This window comes from Peromyscus leucopus, chromosome 4, assembly GCF_004664715.2.
Source record: "Peromyscus leucopus breed LL Stock chromosome 4, UCI_PerLeu_2.1, whole genome shotgun sequence".
Taxonomy (NCBI): domain Eukaryota; kingdom Metazoa; phylum Chordata; class Mammalia; order Rodentia; family Cricetidae; genus Peromyscus; species Peromyscus leucopus.
In genome coordinates this window covers 133,018,375-133,037,240 of record NC_051066.1, presented here as the reverse complement: position 1 = coordinate 133,037,240, position 18,866 = coordinate 133,018,375, and the positions used below count along the sequence as shown (strand labels likewise).

The following is an 18,866-nucleotide window of genomic DNA, read 5'->3' as shown; positions in this document are numbered from 1 at the left end:
TTTCATTTGTATTTGGTTGCTGGAAATTTAACCAAAAGCCTGGTCCATGCAGGTGATCCTCAACCCCTGAGTTAAGTCGCCAGCCCCTGGGTAACTGACCTTTGACAAAAGATCACAAGGGATGCAGCTAGCCAGGCGAGCTTCCTAAGCAACAACAAGAAAACATTTCTTTATTTTATGCATGCATGCCGTGCACCAGAGTGCGCATGCGGAGGTCAGAGGACAACAAGGGAGTCGGTTCTTGGTTCTCTCCTTCCACCATGTGAGTGCCAAGCTTGCTCGGAGGTTCCTTTATCCTCTGAGCCATCTCACCAATCCCAGGAGAGCTTTTCAAACACTGGATTGAAGGTTTCTCTCCTCTCTCTCTCTCTCTCTCTCTCTCTCTCTCTCTCTCTCTCTCTCTCTCTCTCTCTCTCTCTCTCGTTTTTCAAGACAGGATTTCTCTGTGTAGTTTTGGTGCCCGTCCTGGATCTCGCTCTGTAGACCAGGCTGGCCTCGAACTCACAGAGATCTACCTGGCTCTGCCTCCCAAGTGCTGGGGTTAAAGGCATGCACCACCACTGCGCGGCTGAAGGTATATTTCTATGCAACACATGAAATTGAAACTAGACTTACACATTATACAGAACAATTAAAATATGGGCAATAGTTATGAAATCTAAAACTCTAACTGGGCTGGAGAGATGGCTCAGTAATTAAGAGCACTGGCTGTTCTTCCAGAAGACCTGGGTTCTATTCCCAGCACCCACATGGCAGCTCGCCATCTGTAACTCCATTCCCAGGGGATCTGATGCCCTTTTCTGGCCTCTGGGTACCAGGCATTCCTGCAGTGCACAGACATACATGCAGACAAAACACCCATATGCTTAAGTAAATTTAATTTAAAAATTATTAAAAACTCTAAACCTTAAAAAAAAAATGTAGAGGAAATCATGATACTCTTGGGTTAGGCAAAGGATTCTTAGACATAACATCATTGGATACAAGTCAGAGAATGAACTGATAAATGAGCTTCATCAAAATTAAAACCATCACCAGGCAGTGGTGGCACATGTCTTTAATCCCAGCACTCGGGAGGCAGAGGCAGGTGGATGATCTCTGTGAGTTCAGGCCAGTCTGATCTACAGATAGAGAGTTCCAGGACAGCCAGAGCTGTTACACAGAGAAACCCTGTCTCAAAAAACCAAAACAAAAAACAAAGCAACAACAAAAACAAACATACAACAAAATTGAAACTTTCTCTTTTAAGACAGTCTTAAAGAAATGATCAGACACAAAGAAATGATTTTCCCACAAGCTGGGAAAATACCGTGCTCACGCATCTTTTGTGGATGAAAAGACGTTCCACACCTCTGGTCCTTAAGGAACCGAGAGTTCACGCTACAGGAGCACATCAGCCTCAACCCGTGTTGAGGAGGGGGAGGAGGAGCTGGAATTTCCCACTCCAATGGTGGGAAACTAAAATGGGAATATTACTTTGGAAAAGTTTGCTCCTTTCTTAAAAAGCTAAGCACACGCCTGCCGTCTTGTCTAGGCATTTACCTACGAAAAGAAATATTTCTAGGTATTTACCTAAGAAAAGTGGAGCACAGATTCATAGCAAGAGTTGGATATAATTGTCCATAAGAAGTTTTGTTTGTAAAAAACAAACCCATCAATAGTGGAATACTACTCAGCTATAAACAAGAGCGAACTACAGCAGACGCTGCAGCATCTCTGATCGATCACCCCATGTGAAGGATGGTGAACAGAGTACAACAGTGTGTCATTCCATTATAGAGAATTCTAGAAAATACAAACAGAGCCTTGCTTGGGGGGGGGGGCTGGGAGGGGCAGGTGGGGGAAGGGCAAGGAGGAGATTACAAGGGTGACAAAGAAACTGGATGGTGGTGGGTATTTTCAGTTCTGTATCTCTAAATATGAATTGTCTATTATTCGTCAATTACACCTCAATAGAAGCTTTGTTAAAGAGGGATAAATCAAGGTTACACTAGGAATAAAGATTAAACCGGCATACCTTCACAGGCTCTTTTAACTTAAAGGTTCTAAAATTGTCTTGAAATTTTAAGACTCATCTGTTCACACATCCATAATCATTTATTTCCAGGATGCAGCAAGCCTCTCGACACCATTTGGAGATAACTATCCTGAGATGCTGACAGGCGGCAGGGTGATGCCATTCTAAATCACTTCTGCTCAGAAGTGACGCCCAGAGCCCCGAGCCCACGACTCTGTCGCTTTATCAATCTCCAGGTTTGTTCCCAAACACAGCAGCTCCTGCTCCATCACCAGGATTAAATCGCCTCCCCCAGGAGGGAGTCAAGCCTCTAAAAGCCATGTTTAGTAAGAGAGATGTGTTTCCACCAAAGACCAAGCACGGCAGGAGGGAACAGGAGCGAGAACAACATTCCTAGAGAGTCACCTCCAACAAGAAAAGGCTTGGGCAGGTAAGGTGGCTCAGTAAGCAAAGGTACCGGCGGCCAAGCCTGATAACGTGAGTTCGATTCCCAGGGTCTACATGGTGGAAGGAGAGAACCCACTTCTAACAGCTGTCCTCTGACCTCCACATGCTCGTGCACACACACACACACACACACACACACACACACACACACACATGAAATAAAATTAAGTAAATAAATGTAATTTAAAAAGAAAAATCTCCACAGGGATGGGCCCACAGGAACCCTGGGTTCCGAGTCACAGCAGACACTTGTACTGATTTTCAGTTTTGTCTTTTTCCTTTTTATTATTTCTGACATTTTATCTATCCTTAAATAAACAATATTTTAAACCAGGCGGTGGTGGTGCACACCTTTAATCCCTGCACTAGGGAAGCAGAGGGAGGGGGATCTCTGTGAGTTCGAGGCCAACCTGCTCTACACAGGGAGTCCCAAGACAGCCAGGGCTACACAGAGAAACACTGTCTCAAAAACCCTAAATAAATAAATAGTATTTTAGAGAGCTTTAACGTTTCCAGAAGTGCTGGGCAGAAAGCACAGGTTTCACACCCCACCCTCCCTGACAGTCACCCCCACTCAGAACTCACTCCCTGCGCCAGCACAGTAGCCGTTACAGCGAACAGCTCAAGTTCACAGTCCTCAGCAGTGGCCACGCCCTCTGTGCGGCACAGCCCCTAGGTTCTGACAAGTGTGTACTGGCCTGGACCCCTCCAATGCAGTATCATTCGGAACAGTTTCAGTGCCCCATTTCCAAAATGCCTGCGCTTCATCCCCTCAACCTCCCACCCATCTCTCCATCCCAGGCAACCACAGCCACTCATCTTTCCTTGTCTCTTAAAGAGCTGTCTTTTCCAGAAAGTTACAGATGCATAGTGTGGTCACAAGTTACAATCTTTTCAGACTGGTTTCTTTCACTTAGCAATTATGTTACACGTTTCTCCCTGTCATTTTTTTTTTTCTTTTTCTGGTTTGGTAACTTGGTAAGTTATCTTTTTTTTTTTAACTACCAAATAATATTCCATTATGTAGATATACCACAGTTCGTTCATCCATTTAACTACGGAGGGGGTCTTTACTATCATTGCTTTATTTTTAATGTTTATTTTATGGGTTTCTTTAAATTTTTTATTCTTTTATCAGTCAATGCATTAAATTAAATAATTAATTAAAACTTTACTTATTAGCTAAGTGTGGTGGCACATGCCTTTAATCCCAGCACTTGGGAGGCAGAGGCAGGTGGATCTCTGTGAGCTTGAGGCTAGCCTGGTCTACATAGTGAGTTCCAGGAAAGCCAGGGCTATATGGAAAGACCCTATCTAAACAACAACAACTAAAAAAACAAAACAAAAACTTTACTTGTTTTTTTGTTTGTTTGTTTGTATGTTTTTATTTTTTTAACATGGGAACAACTTATTGTGACCATCACTTAGGCCTGGCATGAGTCGATCTAGCCTCACAGAAGAATGTCTGTAGCTGATGGGAAAGACCTGGAGTTGGTGTGTTGGTAAGGGCACAGAGGAACCGGAAGTCACTTTGCACTTGGGAAGACTGTGTTGCAGTACCAACCAAAGCTGGCGTGTTTGTCTGTGATGGGGAAACCCAGCCCTGGCTGCACTAAAAGGCATGCAGAGGGAAATGCAAAGGAGCGCTGTCCACAGTCAACACCTGGAAGTGACCCAACGGCCTGTCAACAGTTCGGGATGTGAGGCGGAGACATCCACTCAGCGTGGTACCCATTCACACAGCATCGAGGAAGCTTCCTGACAGAGCACCTGAACAAAAAGTGCATTCTCCTTGCAAGGTCTAGGACAGAATCCTTGTTGCTGAGAGGACTGGGGCTCCTTGACCAGTTGGGTGTGGTGGTCACATCACACTGGACAGGACACTCAGGATCAGGGCAAACAAGACACAGTCCCTGCGTCAACTCACAAAATCCAGTGAGTCTCTGACTGAGGAACAGCATTCACATGGGGGCAAAGGCAGCTAGAGAAACTGGCCGACATCTGCACGTCACCCACAAAGAACGCCAATATCATCCACACCACTGGATGCTTGGTATGGGCCATGCATCTGCTGCATGCCCAGCGCCACCCCAAGCGCTTCATCGCATCCTTCCTTCTTCACAATGGTCTCCTGAGTAGGGACTGCCGCTGGTCCTCTCCACGCGGAGAGGCTGAGGCAGGGAGCTGAGGTAACTTGCTTGAAGTCAGGAAGTGAGTGGCACTTCTGGATTTGCATCTAGGCATCAGGCCCTCATGTAAACCCCGAAACCCTGACAATAGTCCTCAAGGCTGCACGCCCCTGTTGGACACTGCCCCAAACTCACTCTGTCTAGCCATCTTCCCTCTATTTCCCAACAGGCCCTCCCTCACTTCTCTTTACACAGACGGACCCCCCTCTGAAGAAGCGGTCATCTTGATCCCATGTGGGCAACTCTTCATCCTTTTGGTCTCAGCTCAAGGGTTACCTCCTCCAGGAAGTCTCTGAGACCCCAGGCTGAATCCTCAGCTCCCACTGCCTCCCAACTTGGGCTTCGTCATGGCTTCACGTAATTTGAGTTTCCCAACAGCAAGCATGTAACCACGGTTCCTGCCTACCACAGGGCCTGGCACAGGATGACTAACTCAAGAATGAATACACCCACCCGGCAGACTGGGGTAGGGATGTCTAGAAGGCTGCTACCAATGAATGGTGGCAAGAGGAGGGGACAGCAAGGTGGGTACGCTACCTCCATCCATCCTGGGCATCTTTCTGGTGGACAGGTAGAATTTGAGCCTCAGCACTTCCCTTGTCGGGGACCAGAACCTGCTGTCCTCATCCTGCAGCTCACACTCCCCTCACTCTGCCTAAGCCCCAGTGGGTGGTGTATTAATAAACGGGAGGGAGAAGGTCACCCAGCTCGCAAGCACGGAGCTGTCCTTGACTCCGGCAGGCAGGCGGCAGGCGCAGCTGAAAGGCACTGAGGAGGGGGAGCGCTTCGCTGCCGAGCATGTGCATGCTATTTCTGATTCCCAGCTGGCCAGCCTGGCCCAGTGCATCTGCTGCGGGAGCCTGGGCAGCCTGGAGAGCAGCGGGTGGAAGCAGTGACCAGTCACTCAGCCATGCTTGCACCTGACCTGGCCACAGCCAGGCTGAAAACTCACCCACAGCTCCTCATGGCCAGGTGAGGTGACCCAGCTCCTCAGCCTGGCCTTTGAGAAGAAGACCCAGTCACTGCCTGCCGTCTGGTTGTCCACACCTACAAGCGGCCCGGCCCTCCCTCTTCCATGGGTCTTCACATCTGCTGTCCTTCCAGCCGGGAAGGCCGCCGTCTCCAGGTGTTGGTTCACTCCAGCTTAACTGCCGGCTCTCAGCAAGAACCATTCCTCCAAAAATGTTGATCCTGGTCAGCACCACATCCCGAAGCTCCTTGTAGGACTTCTCCTCTATCAACAGGTATCCCTGGGTGATCTCAGAAGTCTGAGCGCCTTCTCCTGATCTAAGATTTGGTCAGCTTGGAGGCCCCCGCCTTCACGTCTCTAGCATTTGGTGTGCAGCAGCCATGAAGCCTCATAAAGGGGAAAGAGCTTGCATTCTGAGATGGAGCAGAGGACTGAGGGGCTCAGAGGTGCAGCACAGGCAGGGAGCCAAGAGTTGGATTTGTTTGTGACGTGGATACGAAGGGTCAGAGAAATGAAGCCCTAGGGGACAGGAAGAAAGGAGAGCCACCCACCATCAGCAGAGGCCTCCCTCTCCATGTTACACCTGCCACCATCAATGTCTCCTCCAGCAGTCAACAGCCTGGCTAACAGCTCAGGAAGGCTGGGATACTGTACCAGGTGTGGCTGCTCACAGCCCTGCCTCCCCCACCCTGACATGCGCAGTCTACATAGACCCAGTCCAGAACAGAGCGTGCGGCCTGAATAGATCAGCTCCCCAATGCGGGATGCCCGGCTGGAATATGGAGCTCATGGTGGGCCTGGGCGCTGGGAGAGCTGGACCACCTGCCCACAATTTACAGCCGTATCTCCTGACAGAGGGAGGTGCCCCGGGGGCCCAAGGTCAGGGCTGGGCCTGGCAGAGACCCTCCAAGCAAAGGCCCACTGCCTAGCCTCCCACCCAAAGCTGCTGCTTGGAATGTGGGTCATGCACAAACCAGGCCAGCCAAAAAAGGAGGCTTCCAGGGAGGGAAGGACTCCAGCAGGGTCCCAGAGAGGCCTGGAGGTGGGGAGGTACAGGCATCCTGGTTCCTGGGCTCGTTAGGGACCCTGATGGTTCCAAGAGTTCTCTTTTACTCTCCGAAGCTCTTACAGAGACCCTGTACCACATACGCCCTGCGCACCGGCTTTCCTAGGCAGCTTTCTTGGCCCATCTTGACCACTGCCTCGTTCCACCATCTGTCTCTCGGTGCTAGTACTCTACGCTGCTCATTTCTTCATCCTCTTTCTCACGCTGATCTCTCAGGGCAGCCCAGGTCCTTCTGCAAAGCCAGGGGCTAGGGAGGGGCACAGGAGCAGAGCAGCCGTGTCTTATGCACCAGGCTCTGTCCTAGGCACCGCAGCATTCAGGACCCCACTTCACTCACGAATCAAGCCTTCAAGGCAGGCAGCGCCACGGTCACTCTTTGGGGTACAAAAGGAGAAACTTTTTGCCTGAGAGTTGTCCCTGTAATCTGACCAAGGTCATCCAGCTGGTAAACCTAGCTACTAACTCACAAACCTTCATAGTCACCTCACTCAGGGTGGGCAAGCTCTGGTGGCCACCTCCAGGAGGCCCGGCCTGCGCTTTCCCACGGTTCCTGGGACTGAGGCCCATACCCGCTTTGCACTCCTTTTTGCTTTCTCTATTTAAAACAAAACCAGGAAATAAACAAACAAACAAAAAAACCCTGCTCATGAAAAGAGCAGAAATGGCCTGCTGTGGACACCCCACTAAAGAAGCCCACAGTCTCCCCAGCCAGCTTCCATGTCCCGACCCACTCTCGGCCTGGGAAGGGCAGTGCTGGGTTCCGAGGCTAGATGGGCTCAGTTCTAACCCCGGCTCCACCGGCAGCAGCTAGGTGACCTCAGGAATGCCATCTTTTTTCTTTGCCTTGTTTCCCCTCCTGAGAGGACACCGTTCTCCCTGCCTAGTCATTCAAGAGACAGACAATGCCACTCTCTGGCCCAGGCACCATGCCACTTCCTGACCTGGCCATGTTGGGTCTCCACTGAGTTCCTCAGGTGGCTCCTGGAGGCGTCCCGGGTAGGACACCTGTGTAATATGGGCTTTCAACCACCAGCTTCAGAGTCCTGCTCCACAGTGATAGAAAGCTAATGAAGAGGGAAGTCTGGCGGTAGGCAGAGAGAAGAGAGGGAGAGAGAGAGAAAAAATATGAATGAATGAATGAATGAATGAATGAATGAATGAAGGATGCCAAGGATTCCAAGGAGGCACTGGGTCCTGGGCCCAGGAGGGGACAGGTTCTACTTCCAGGACCCCTCCCACCAAAGGAGTCCACCTCATTGGCCCTGGGTTGCTTCTTGTGATGGTGGACAGACACACAGACAGGTCTGACCCTCAGAGACCACTGTGCACCAGCACCAAACTGCAGGGTCCCTGTGTCCAGCTTCAAACGGTCCTCGCCGTCACCCTGTGGGGCTGAAGATGGATGCCTGCCAGGCCTAAAATAATCCTTGGCACAGTCCTTGGCACAGAGGGCGTTTGCAGCCGAGAGCATACAGCAGCTGCAGGAACAGGCAGGCCACATACCAGGCTTAAAGGACAAGAACAAGAAATGAAGCCAGGTGTGGAGGCACAAGCCTGTAATCCCAGACCTGGGAGGCTGAGGCAGGAGGACCTCGGGTTCCAGGCCAGCCTGGGCTACATAGCAAGACACTAACTAACTCAAGGACTCAAGGAAGAGAAGGAGAAAGGAAACACACCTTCGGACTCTGGCTTTTCCCGGGTTGGAAAGACAGCTCTGACCTCTAGGCCAGCTTAACAGAGACCAGCCCACTAGCCTCAAAAACTCTGGTGCCAGGCCAGAAGGGGGACTGGCCTCCAGAAAGAGTTACGTTCCCAAGGCTGGGAGAGGAACAGAGAGAAAGTTACAAAGGGACACCCTGGCAGGGGCAGCTGCGTGGTGCCAGCCTCGTGATAGACCCATTAAGGCACCACCCTCCCGCCTCTCCTCTGCAGCTGCACCTGCCTGCACTGCGAAGCTCCACAGCGCCTGGGTACCACTTCTAACTGGATGTCTGCTCGTGTGTAGACTGGTCCCATCAGACTGCAAAGGCCCCTGCATGCCCAAAGACCCTCACGCGGTCTGCCCTGTTGCGGGGTGCGGGGAACCACGAGGACACACAGCGTAGGGTTCCTGGAAAAGGAGGCCTGAGCTGAGCCTCGGATAATGAAGAGGAACAAAGATTCTGGGGTAGGGTCCCCCCAGGCTACAGGGACAGTAAAGGCAGAGGCTGGGAGGCAGGTGACACAGAATATTATAAAATACCCTGGTCCTCATGTAGTGCTGCGGGAGGAGCAGGGTCGCTGCGAGAGACGGGTGACAGAGCATGCCAACTGTCACGCTGGGGGCTGGGTGTGGTCCTAAGTCAGACATAACTGCCTGAGTGTGAGCCGCAGGAGCAGACCTGGGGGAAGTCTGGGAAGCGATTGGCTGCCGTAAGCTGCAGGAGGAGCCCAAGTTTCTTGTTGTTGTTGAACCCCGGGCCTACCATGAGGGATCCAGAGAGAAGGCCACCTCTCTGCCCACCTCTGGGAATGACCTGGCCATTCATCAAACCCAGTCTTGCAAAGGCTTCCTGGAAACTTTGGGCCACAGTGGGTCACAGTGACAGCTCCCAGGCTGCCCACTGCTTGTGCCCCTGCCCTGGCCGGCGTCAGCAGAGGGAAGTGCAGACTGGGTCAGCAGAGGTTGGCCAGCTTTGGTCTTGGCCCTGGCAGGTGGGCAGGCAGCCAGCATTCCATGCCAGTGCCGGGAAACCTGGCAGTTGCTGGTCAGGAGAGCACTGTGGGTCTGCCCTGCTCTGGAGCCATCTGTGGCTCCCTAGTTTCTTTCATGGAGAAGCATCCACACAGGGGAGGCTGGAGGCTGGAGAGGAGGGTCCTGCCATACCCCAGGTCACCTTAGGAGAGCTGCTCAAATGTCCTAGAGCGGACTCGGCGGTGGACAGGGGCTCCGCCAGCGGCGGCCATGGTAGACTGTACCAGTCCACATCCCACCAAGTTTCCCGTCCTACAAAGGCAGTGTCCCCTCTCTCTGCCTCATTTTCTATCCATGTCAACAGTCTTCCTGTAGCCAATCAGACCACGAGGCCCAGCTGACTCTAACTCACACCAAGATCCTCCTTGCGCTCTCCAGGCCACATCCTTGGCATCCCATACTGTCCCCCACCTCAGGGCTCTGCACCACCCTTCCCGGGCTCAGGTCACTTCCTGGGAGGGACAGTCCACCCTGGTGCCCAGCACTAGCTACAGTATTCCGCGTGGCAGCAGCGCCTGTCACTGCCTTGAGTTTACATTCATCCGGAAGGTTATGTAACGACTGCAGGCCTCCCAAGAGGATCACGGCTCTGCAGGGCAGGGACCAGCCACTTGTTCACTGTGTGTGCCCAGCATCTGCTCAGGGCACGGAGCACGCACCTGACATGTGTTTGCTGAAGGAATACTCCGGAGGAAGAAGGGAAGCAGAGGAGGAAGCCCCAGGGATGACAGTGTCTACATTATCCCCGTCTCAGTGTCCAAAGGATCCAACAACGCACAAAAAGCCTGGCCAGAGTGGGGGCAGTCTCTCATCCACACCGGACACACATGCATCCCCCATATGCTGGTGCACGCCCTTCCACATGTCACAGACACACATGGCCCACATGTACTGTGCAGATGCCTTCACACACACATCATATACACTTCCCCCACACACACAAACACCATACATACATACTAGGTATATTTCTCCACACTTCACACACACACACACACACACACACACACACACACACACACACACCATACATACATGCCAAACACACTTTCCCACACACATATACATGCACACCACACATACCTACTTACATACCACACACATACATAACATACATCCATACCACATTCACCTCTCCACACACCTCCCCACAAACCATATGAAACCTCACCTACTACACGAACTTCCCCTCACACCACATACATGCCCCATACACACACACATCATACATTTACCACACACGTCTCCCCTCACATCACACATATACCAGATACACACACATACATACCATACATGTGACACATACCTCCCCATATACCATACAGCATACACGCTCCACACATACCTCCAACACACTACACATCACACACACACACACACACACACACACACACACACACACATACACACACACACACACCCTATATACATACCACACATATACATACAAGCACACTACACATGTGACATCTAACGGGACAGCTGTGGCAGCCCATCACATCACATGGACCTCCCCATCACACCGCACTCTCTCAGAGTGCCTGGAAGGTCAGTTGAAAGCCACACACAGGCAGAAATAGGCCTGACCCAGGGCTGAGCAGGACCCCAGGGTCACCCAGAGCTGCCTGCCTCTGCCATTTCCACACGGTCCCTGGGAGTTCTCACAAGTGCCCGGTCCTCTAGGAATCCCTCACAGCCCAGAAGTGCCAAGTCTCTGAGAAGGCAAGATGTGAGATGTGAGATGCTCACACCTCCTTACTTGTGACCACAGCAGCACCACGTGGGGCCTGGAAGACCGGCGAGGCCAACCCACACCAGTCTCATCTCCCAAAACACAGAGAGGAAACTAAGACCAAAGAAGACTCAGTCACCAGGTGGCTGGCCTCTGGCTGGGGTCCTGCCTTCTTGCCTGGACTGTCAGGTATACATACCTGGGTTCAAATCCTCCTCGACCACTGCTGGCTCAGTGCCCCTCCCCACAAGCCTGTCTCCTTGGACAAAAGCGGAGATAAGCACAGCACCCCACTCCCCACACACAGAAAACCCTGGTGGCAGGGGTCTGGAGGCCATCGCTACCCCAGGCAGGCTGCATGCAGCCAGGCAGCCACCTGCAAAGAGGTCATTACAAAGCGGCAGAGCCCAGAGCCCAGCCCCGCACAGTCCATGCTGTCCAGTAAAGGAGGACACTGGAGCCTGGGGACCAGCAAGGCCATGGCACTGGGAGCCTCCAATGAGCTCCGGCTCCCGGAGAACTAAGAACGCTGGGCTTGGCGATAGCCGGGGGAGGCAGGCAGGCAGCTGGGGTGCTGGGGTGGTGGGAAGAACCTTTCCCCCATTTTTAGCAAACCTGATCCCCGTTTCCCATTGTACTCCACAGTGCACGTCACTAGCACAGCGCCCAGTCAGCCTGCAGGAGGTGGGAGTAAAGTCCCCTCCCTCTTCAGCGGCTGAAGGATAGAGGGGGCTGGGGAAGCCAGGCGGCTGTCAGGGTGAAAACATAAAACGGCTCCTGATACCTACTGGAGGGACAGCCAGCTTAGTTCACCCCTGCAGATCCAGAGAGCTGAGCTGACAAAGGCTCCAAAAGAGATGGAGACCACGGGGCTCAGAGAGGTGCCAGGTCCTGAGTCAGGAAGCACAGCAACAAAGTAACAAGCAGTTTGCCATCCTTCTCACTCTCCCTTAGGCACACAGCACACACTCCTGACATGTCAAGAAAGAAGCTCTGTGACCTACCAGGAGCCTATCCCTACACAAAGACAAATGCCTAAACCCAGGAGGCCAAGTGCTCAAAGCCCCAAGACCAGAACCTTGGGGTGCATGGTGTCCCAGTGCCTCCCAGTCAGGATGGTTTCTTAATCGCATCTGCGGCCCCATGCAATGCTGGGTACACAGTAAGCACTCAATTTATGCCTCGGCAGGTCTTGCTTGGTGCCTATGCTAGGGTTTCGGCCCCACTCCTGTATCATTAGACAGACTCTGACCCCATCCTGGGCTTCCTCGTGATGACCCCCCCCCCAGAGCACCAAATAGCCCTCTGACCATGTGTGAGGCAGGTCCTGGAGATGGGTCCCTGCCCCTCTTCCTAGGGGCCTGTTGCTCTGTTTCAGAGGAAGGGAGTCTGCTTCTCCGCCGAACGGTCCTGGGAACCAAATAACTTCTTTCCTTTCCCCGGCGGGCTGGTAGTTGTGGCTACTTATCACCCATGTAACCTCCTCCACACCTTCAGGAGTTTTAAGGATGGGTCACAGCCCCGTTTAGTAAGCCCCACGTCACGGTGACCATGGCATCCAGAGCTCACACTAGGTCGATGGCAGGGCTGAGAGGCTTGTCTGCTGCCAATGCCCTTGAATTCCAGGGATGCCTTGGGGCTGCCTGCCTACACCAGGTGGGCATCCACCTCCAGCGTAAATGATCAGGTTCCCCAAGGCCAGGACGGAGCCTCCTACAGTTGATCCCCACAAACCTCATACTCCACCTCCACCTCTTTCTGGTGAGTGAATGGGAACTTCAGGATCCCCAGATGATGAGCTAAGGTGCACCTCCAAACTCACTTAGACCCAAACACTGGTCTAAAGGCTTTGCCACCCATGTGGCCTTGGACCACTGACTTAAAGCTCTCCGTGTCCAGTTTCCTCACCTGTAAAATGGGACTAATAAGGTTAGGGGATGGTAGAGCCCAAAGCAGACACAGGGTGCTTGGAGTCGGTACTTACTAAATAGCGGGCCTTGAACCATGCTTAGTTCTGGGAGATGGTCAACGATGCTTTGTCAAGCCGATAGCTGTTGTCTTAACTGTCGGCTGCTGATAACGGCTGTTATTATTATTATCACTGTCAACATCAGCAGGAATCCCCAAGCCTGGTTTTGCAACCAGCCCTGGTGAGGGGTGTAGCAAAATTCTCCAAACAAAATGTGCTTCCATTCATTTTGGGTTTTTGAAAAGGCCACGTCAGACGGCTCGTCAGACGGCTCGGTGGGGAGGAGGCGGCATTGCGAAACCCAGCACAGAAGGATCCAGGCTGCTCCTCGGCTCAGGAAGTGATGTACCATCTACTCGAGAGAGGCCCTGACACCATGGCCGACCCCCAGGGCCCAGTGATGGGGGTTCCTGGGCTGTGGCCCCACTCTCCAGCCTGTGAGTGACCTTGGGCAGCTCCTGCACCTCAGTTTCCTCATCAGTCAAATGAAGGTATTTGCTCTTCACCCTTAGGAAGGGGGTGACCAGAAAAATGCAGAAAGTAGATGCATCCTGCACACAGCAGAGTGCTAGACATACCCTAAAGGCTTCAGTCTTGGCCTGAGGTTGTTGCCAGGAGACTGCTGAGTAGAAGGACAAAGAGAATCAGCAACAACCCCCACCCCACCGTGAACCACATATGTAAAAGAAAGGTAGTCATGGCTCAGAGACCAACCACACGCATGCAGTGGAGCGGGCATATATTTGCCTCTGCCTCCGCCACCACGGGAAGCCCTGCTGGGTAACAGCCTTACCCAAAAGGTGCCCAGTCAGAGTTCACTTAACAGTGCGGTCTCTACCTAAGCCAGCCCCCTTCGCCTCCTAGAAACCGCCAAGCCTATCACTCTGTGGACCACAGCCCTGGGCCTGTTCATACCCAGTCCTTCAAACCTCCTAGAGAGACCAAGTCCCACCCTGCACCCCGCAGTGCTCACAGAAGCAGCCCACCTTCATGACCAGTGTCCCCGAGGACCACTCAGGAGGGCCACCTCTCCTATCAGGACACAGGCCTTCCTGGTTTTATGAATGCCAGTGAGGTCCTCCGCCAGCAGGGCTGCTTCTCCGCTCTCTATCCACCCAGATCCCCGAGGCCTCCAAACCCAGACCAGCACGTGCCGTCTAGGGTATGTTTCCAGCACTGGGTGGCCTGCGTCCCCAGGACAGGATCCAGTTTACATACTGGATCTCCCCTGGTTTGAGTCTATGGCCCCCAGCCTGACACAGCCCTGAGCGCTGAGTGGAGCAGGAAACACTAGCAGCCCAAAGACGGAATGGCAGACGAGGAACCAGGTGAAAAGGCGGTAGACCCACAAATGGAACAAGGAGTAACTAGGTAGGCAACTGATGTGAACACATGCGCTGATGCAGGAACAGGTGCCAGACCACAGGGTCACAGGGGTGCCCAGAGATGCAGCACCTACCTAAGCATGACCTCGGCCTCTGCCAGAACCTCTGGACTCCCGCGGACACACTGGGATTTTAGAGGCCACAGACCTATAACTCCCACAAGCCTGCCAGATGCCTCTGGGTGCACAGAGCCAGCTGGAGGCAGGAACCCATAGGAACAGTCATGTGGGCAACTGGACCTGGCCAAGTCTCCTCCATGCCCATTGCCCAGCCCTCCACTTGGAATGGTCCAGTTCACACTCACCCACTCAAACCAAAAAATAAAATAAAAAATAGGACCAAGTTCCCTCAGCCAGAAGACCAGTCCCCAGCACGGGACTTAGCATGAGGCGTGACATGGCCCCTCCCACATCAATCACACCAAGTGACGCGCAGTACAGAACTCGGGCGGGAGTCGTAAAGTTACAGAGGTCTTGGAGCTGTGGAGATGTTGGTAGGGACACAGAGTGGCCTGGGCACTGAGGAAGCTTTCTTCTAAAAGTAATATTTAGGATGAAGCTAGGCTGATAAGCATAGTTAAGTAGGTAAAGTTGGGGGGCGGGGGAAGCAGAGAACCCAGAATGCTCAAAGACCCTGAGGCTAAAGGAGCTTGAACGTGTTCCAGGATCGGAAAGCAGGCCAGGGAGAGCAGAGCCAGAGTGAGAGAGGAGGTGAGGAACAAGATGCAGCTGAGAGGTAGTTGCTGTGGGAAGGAGGCTGGGCTTCATCCTGGGAACTGTGGGCATTTATTGGGTACCAACTATATGCTTTCCCAAAAAAAGAACATCTGAATTCAGATTTTATTCATTCGCATTTCAGAATGTTTAAATGGAAATACTGAAGTGCACTGGAGTCCGAGAAGGCTATTTTTAAATGCTTTTCAAATAAACAAATCTCCATCAATCACAGCTGTATGGGAGGGGAGGGACCACCTGCTCTCTGCCACATCAAGTGCACTGGACACCATCCCTCGGTGTGTAGATACACTGGCGTTTATGAAGCCAGATGCCTGTGAGCCACAAAAATCCCAACAAGATGCCAGTGGGTGCCCCGACACACAAGATACGTCACTGAGTCCTCTGGAAGCTCCAAGTACACGTTCCAGCCTCAGCTCCCAAGTGCTGCGCAGCCTTCCTTCAAAACAGCCACCTCGGCTGCCAAGCAGCCTTGCGCCCCGGGGCACAGCCCTCAAACCGGCAGCTCACCTCGGTCTGACACCAGCAGGATGCTTCCTGGGTTCCCGGTTCTGTAATTCAGTCATCAGGCCCTGCCTACCTGACACTTTCGCTTGAGTCTGGGCCCTGCCCACCTCTCCAATGCCCAGCCCAGCTCCACCTGGCCCAAATGGACACCACTCACAGGCACACCGGGCATTTCCCAGCCCCAAGAGGACCCACGAACTCTATCCCACCCCTACCCCAACAGACACAGGCACACACGCCTGGCCCACGTGCACAGACAGCATCTTCAGAAGCTACTGGGAACATACTCGGAGCTTGCTGAGCAGCAGCTGAAGCCCAGCTGAGGGGGAGGGTGGCCCCCAACAGTGGTTCCTAACACTCGAGCCTCAGCCATCAGCCCGGAAACGAGCTCTGCGGCCCCACCCAGTCCCGATGTCAATAGTCTGGCTCAGGCCCCTCGGGCCACCCTTGGCCCAGGCAGCCCACAGTTCTCGATACAGAGGAGTAGGGGAGAGAGAGGGAGCCACCTGAGGGACAGAATTCTAGAGACTCCTCCAACAGGCATTCTGCCATGGTCCTGCACAGCTTCTTACCATCACCTCTAGCCTTGCAGAAAACAGTGCCCTCCTCCAAGTGAAGCCACAGAGGCAGAAGGACCCGACCCTCCCCCACCTCACAGGAGGTGCCAGGAGTAGAGGCGGGGCAGTCCAGCCTCCTTACGGCTGGGGACCGCAGCCCCCTCCCCCTCTGTCATTTCTACTTTCAAGCAGGTGGAGGTGCTGGGACACCCTCCCCATCAGTACAGCCCTCCAAGAGTGGGGTTCCCCATCCTCAGGGTACCTCCGTCACAACTGGCCTTCACCCACCCACCTACCCACCACCCTTCCCCCATTTCATTTCCCCCCCCTACAACATCAACAGTCTGTGACAGCCCCGCACAGGCAGTGTGGAAGAACGCGAGAAGGGAGATGGATGAAGGGCTGGATGGGGGAATCCGACAAGGCAGGTTCTGCCCAAAGAGGCCCGGGGACTATCACTTGCCCAGGTAGCACATGTCCCCTCCCAGCAGGCCAAGCACATCTGGACCCAGCTGGCCTCTGCAGCCACCTGGTCTACCCTCCACCCGCTCTGCACGCGAACCCCCTTCCCCGCGGGGCGCCGCACGTGGGGGCCTCCGGTGGCCATGTGAGCGCCCCCCCCCAGCCCAGGTGCCAGGGTCGCCCGGCCCCTCCCGGACACGCGACAGCGCCGGGGGCGATGCGGCGCGGTGTCGCCCGCCCCCTCCCTGGATGCCGGGTCCCGGGGAGAGCCCCGGGAAGGGGACACGAGCGTGCGGCAGGCTGAAGGCAAGAGAGCCCGGACCGCCCCGACACGCGGCCGGGAGGGGGCTGCAGCGGCCGGCCGCCTGCGGATGGAGGGCCGGGAGCGGCTCCTGCACCCCGGCCAGGCAAGGGCCAGCAGCATTGGAGGGGCCGGCCCGCATCGTGCTCCAGGCCCTTGCGCCCTGGCCCGTCGGAGGATCCGGGAGACCCCGCCGCTGCGCGCGTCTGTCCCCGGGGCTGGCCGCGGCCCGGGGCTGCCCGGGGTCTAGCCTCGGAGGATGGTCTTGACGCGTGCCACCCCCGCGCGCTCACCTGTGCCCGCCGCTCGGCCGCCTCGGTCCGCTCGGCCTCTGCGCTGCGCCCGCTCCGCTCCGCTCGCTTGCTCGCTCGCTCGCAGCGTAGCTCGCCTAGGCCCCGGCCCCGGCCCCGGCCCGCGGGCGCCCCATGCCTCTCCTCCGGCCGGCGCGGCGCCCCAGATGCGGCTGCGGGAGGAGGAGCCGCGCGGCCCCGGCTCCCCGAGAGCGCCGGGGAGGGGGCGGGGGCGGGGAGACGCGCGCGGGGAGGGGGCCGCGCGGCTGCGCCCAAAACCAGGCGCGGATCCGGCCGGGGGCCCGGGGCTGCGGGGGACCGCGGGGGCCGCTCGGGGCCCGGCGCGCCGCCCCCGCCGCCGGCCCGGGGGAGGGAGGGGAGGGACGCCGCGGCTGCGAGCGCTGGGTGTGTGGCTGAAAGAGCGCTTGGGAATCTGCGGCCGCTCGTCCAGAGAGGGCAGGCTACCGGAGCGAGGTTACACAGCGCGGGCCCGCGGTGGCGCGCGAACTTGGAAACCCGGGTTGTCGAGTGGGTCGGCAGGAACGCGTGTTGGCCGTGGCTGCGCTCCCTGTAGGGTAGGGAAACTGAGGCTCAAAAAAGATGAGGCTGGTCTAGGTCGCGCCGCGGGAGTCAGGCTTCTAACACCCCCCCCCACCGCTTCCCCGCTGGGGTTCCTGCCTCTAGGATCGGGTGCCCCCTCCCGGTGACCCGCTTCCTGCAGAACCCTTGTTTTGGGCAGCGGTACCTGGCTAAAGGCGTCTCTGGAATTCGTGGCTCGGCACCGGTCTTACCCCTCCTGGGGGTTTCTGTGATCACAAACTAGAGAGGCTCTCCCTGAGCCCGTCTTTCCGCCTGCACAGTGGGGACAACATAGCATCTATCTCCTCAAGAAACCCAAGAAATGATGAGTATAAGCAAGCGCGCCTTGTTGGATCATGGCTCTCAAATGGATGCGCCCCCTCCCCGGCTCCCACACAGCCATCCCTGGAGAATACTAGGTGTGCAATCGAGGCTGCACACAGTCCTCTTTCTTCTCTTCCCCCTGCCTGCCCACCCTCCTCACATCTCTATCCCAGAAGCCACTGTTCCCCCTTTCCCGGAGCCTGCCATCCCTCCCACCATCCCTCACTGACAAACTCCTACTCATCCCTCAAGACCCAGAGCAATTTCATGTACCAGCTTCTCAACACTACTGGTCCACCCATGCCTCCCTTCCCAAGAACAACCTTTCTTCCCCCCACTCCCGGGGGGAGGGGGAGCGCTGAGGTACTTGGACTCTCAACAACTGCAGCTAAGGGCTTTGGAGACGCACCATGACCCATGCTGGCAAAGGTGGGCAGAGGAGAGGTCAGTTTGGAGTCCTAGAGGAGGAAGGTGAAGGGGTGGCTGTAGATTCAGGCTGCTGTCAGTAGAGAACAAAGGCCCCTGGGTAACTAGGAAGACCTCCATGGATTTGGGATCCTCTGATGGGGCTGGACAGCGGTCTGGTGCTGTGTAGTAGTTGGC

General features: G+C 54.9%; 1 protein-coding gene across 2 annotated transcripts in view; it reads right to left on the bottom strand.

The window, feature by feature from the left end:
• Dlgap4 (DLG associated protein 4) overlaps positions 1–17,433 on the bottom strand; it is a 160,449-nt gene extending 143,016 nt beyond the window's left edge. Inside the window, exon 1 of one of the 2 annotated variants that reach the window (XM_028855600.2) lies at positions 17,364–17,433. The gene's annotated coding sequence lies outside the window, so the exon portion shown is untranslated. The remainder of the gene's footprint in view (positions 1–17,363) is intronic. The other variant, XM_028855598.2, reaches the window with a different exon arrangement.
• Between the last annotated feature and the right edge of the window lie 1,433 nt (positions 17,434–18,866).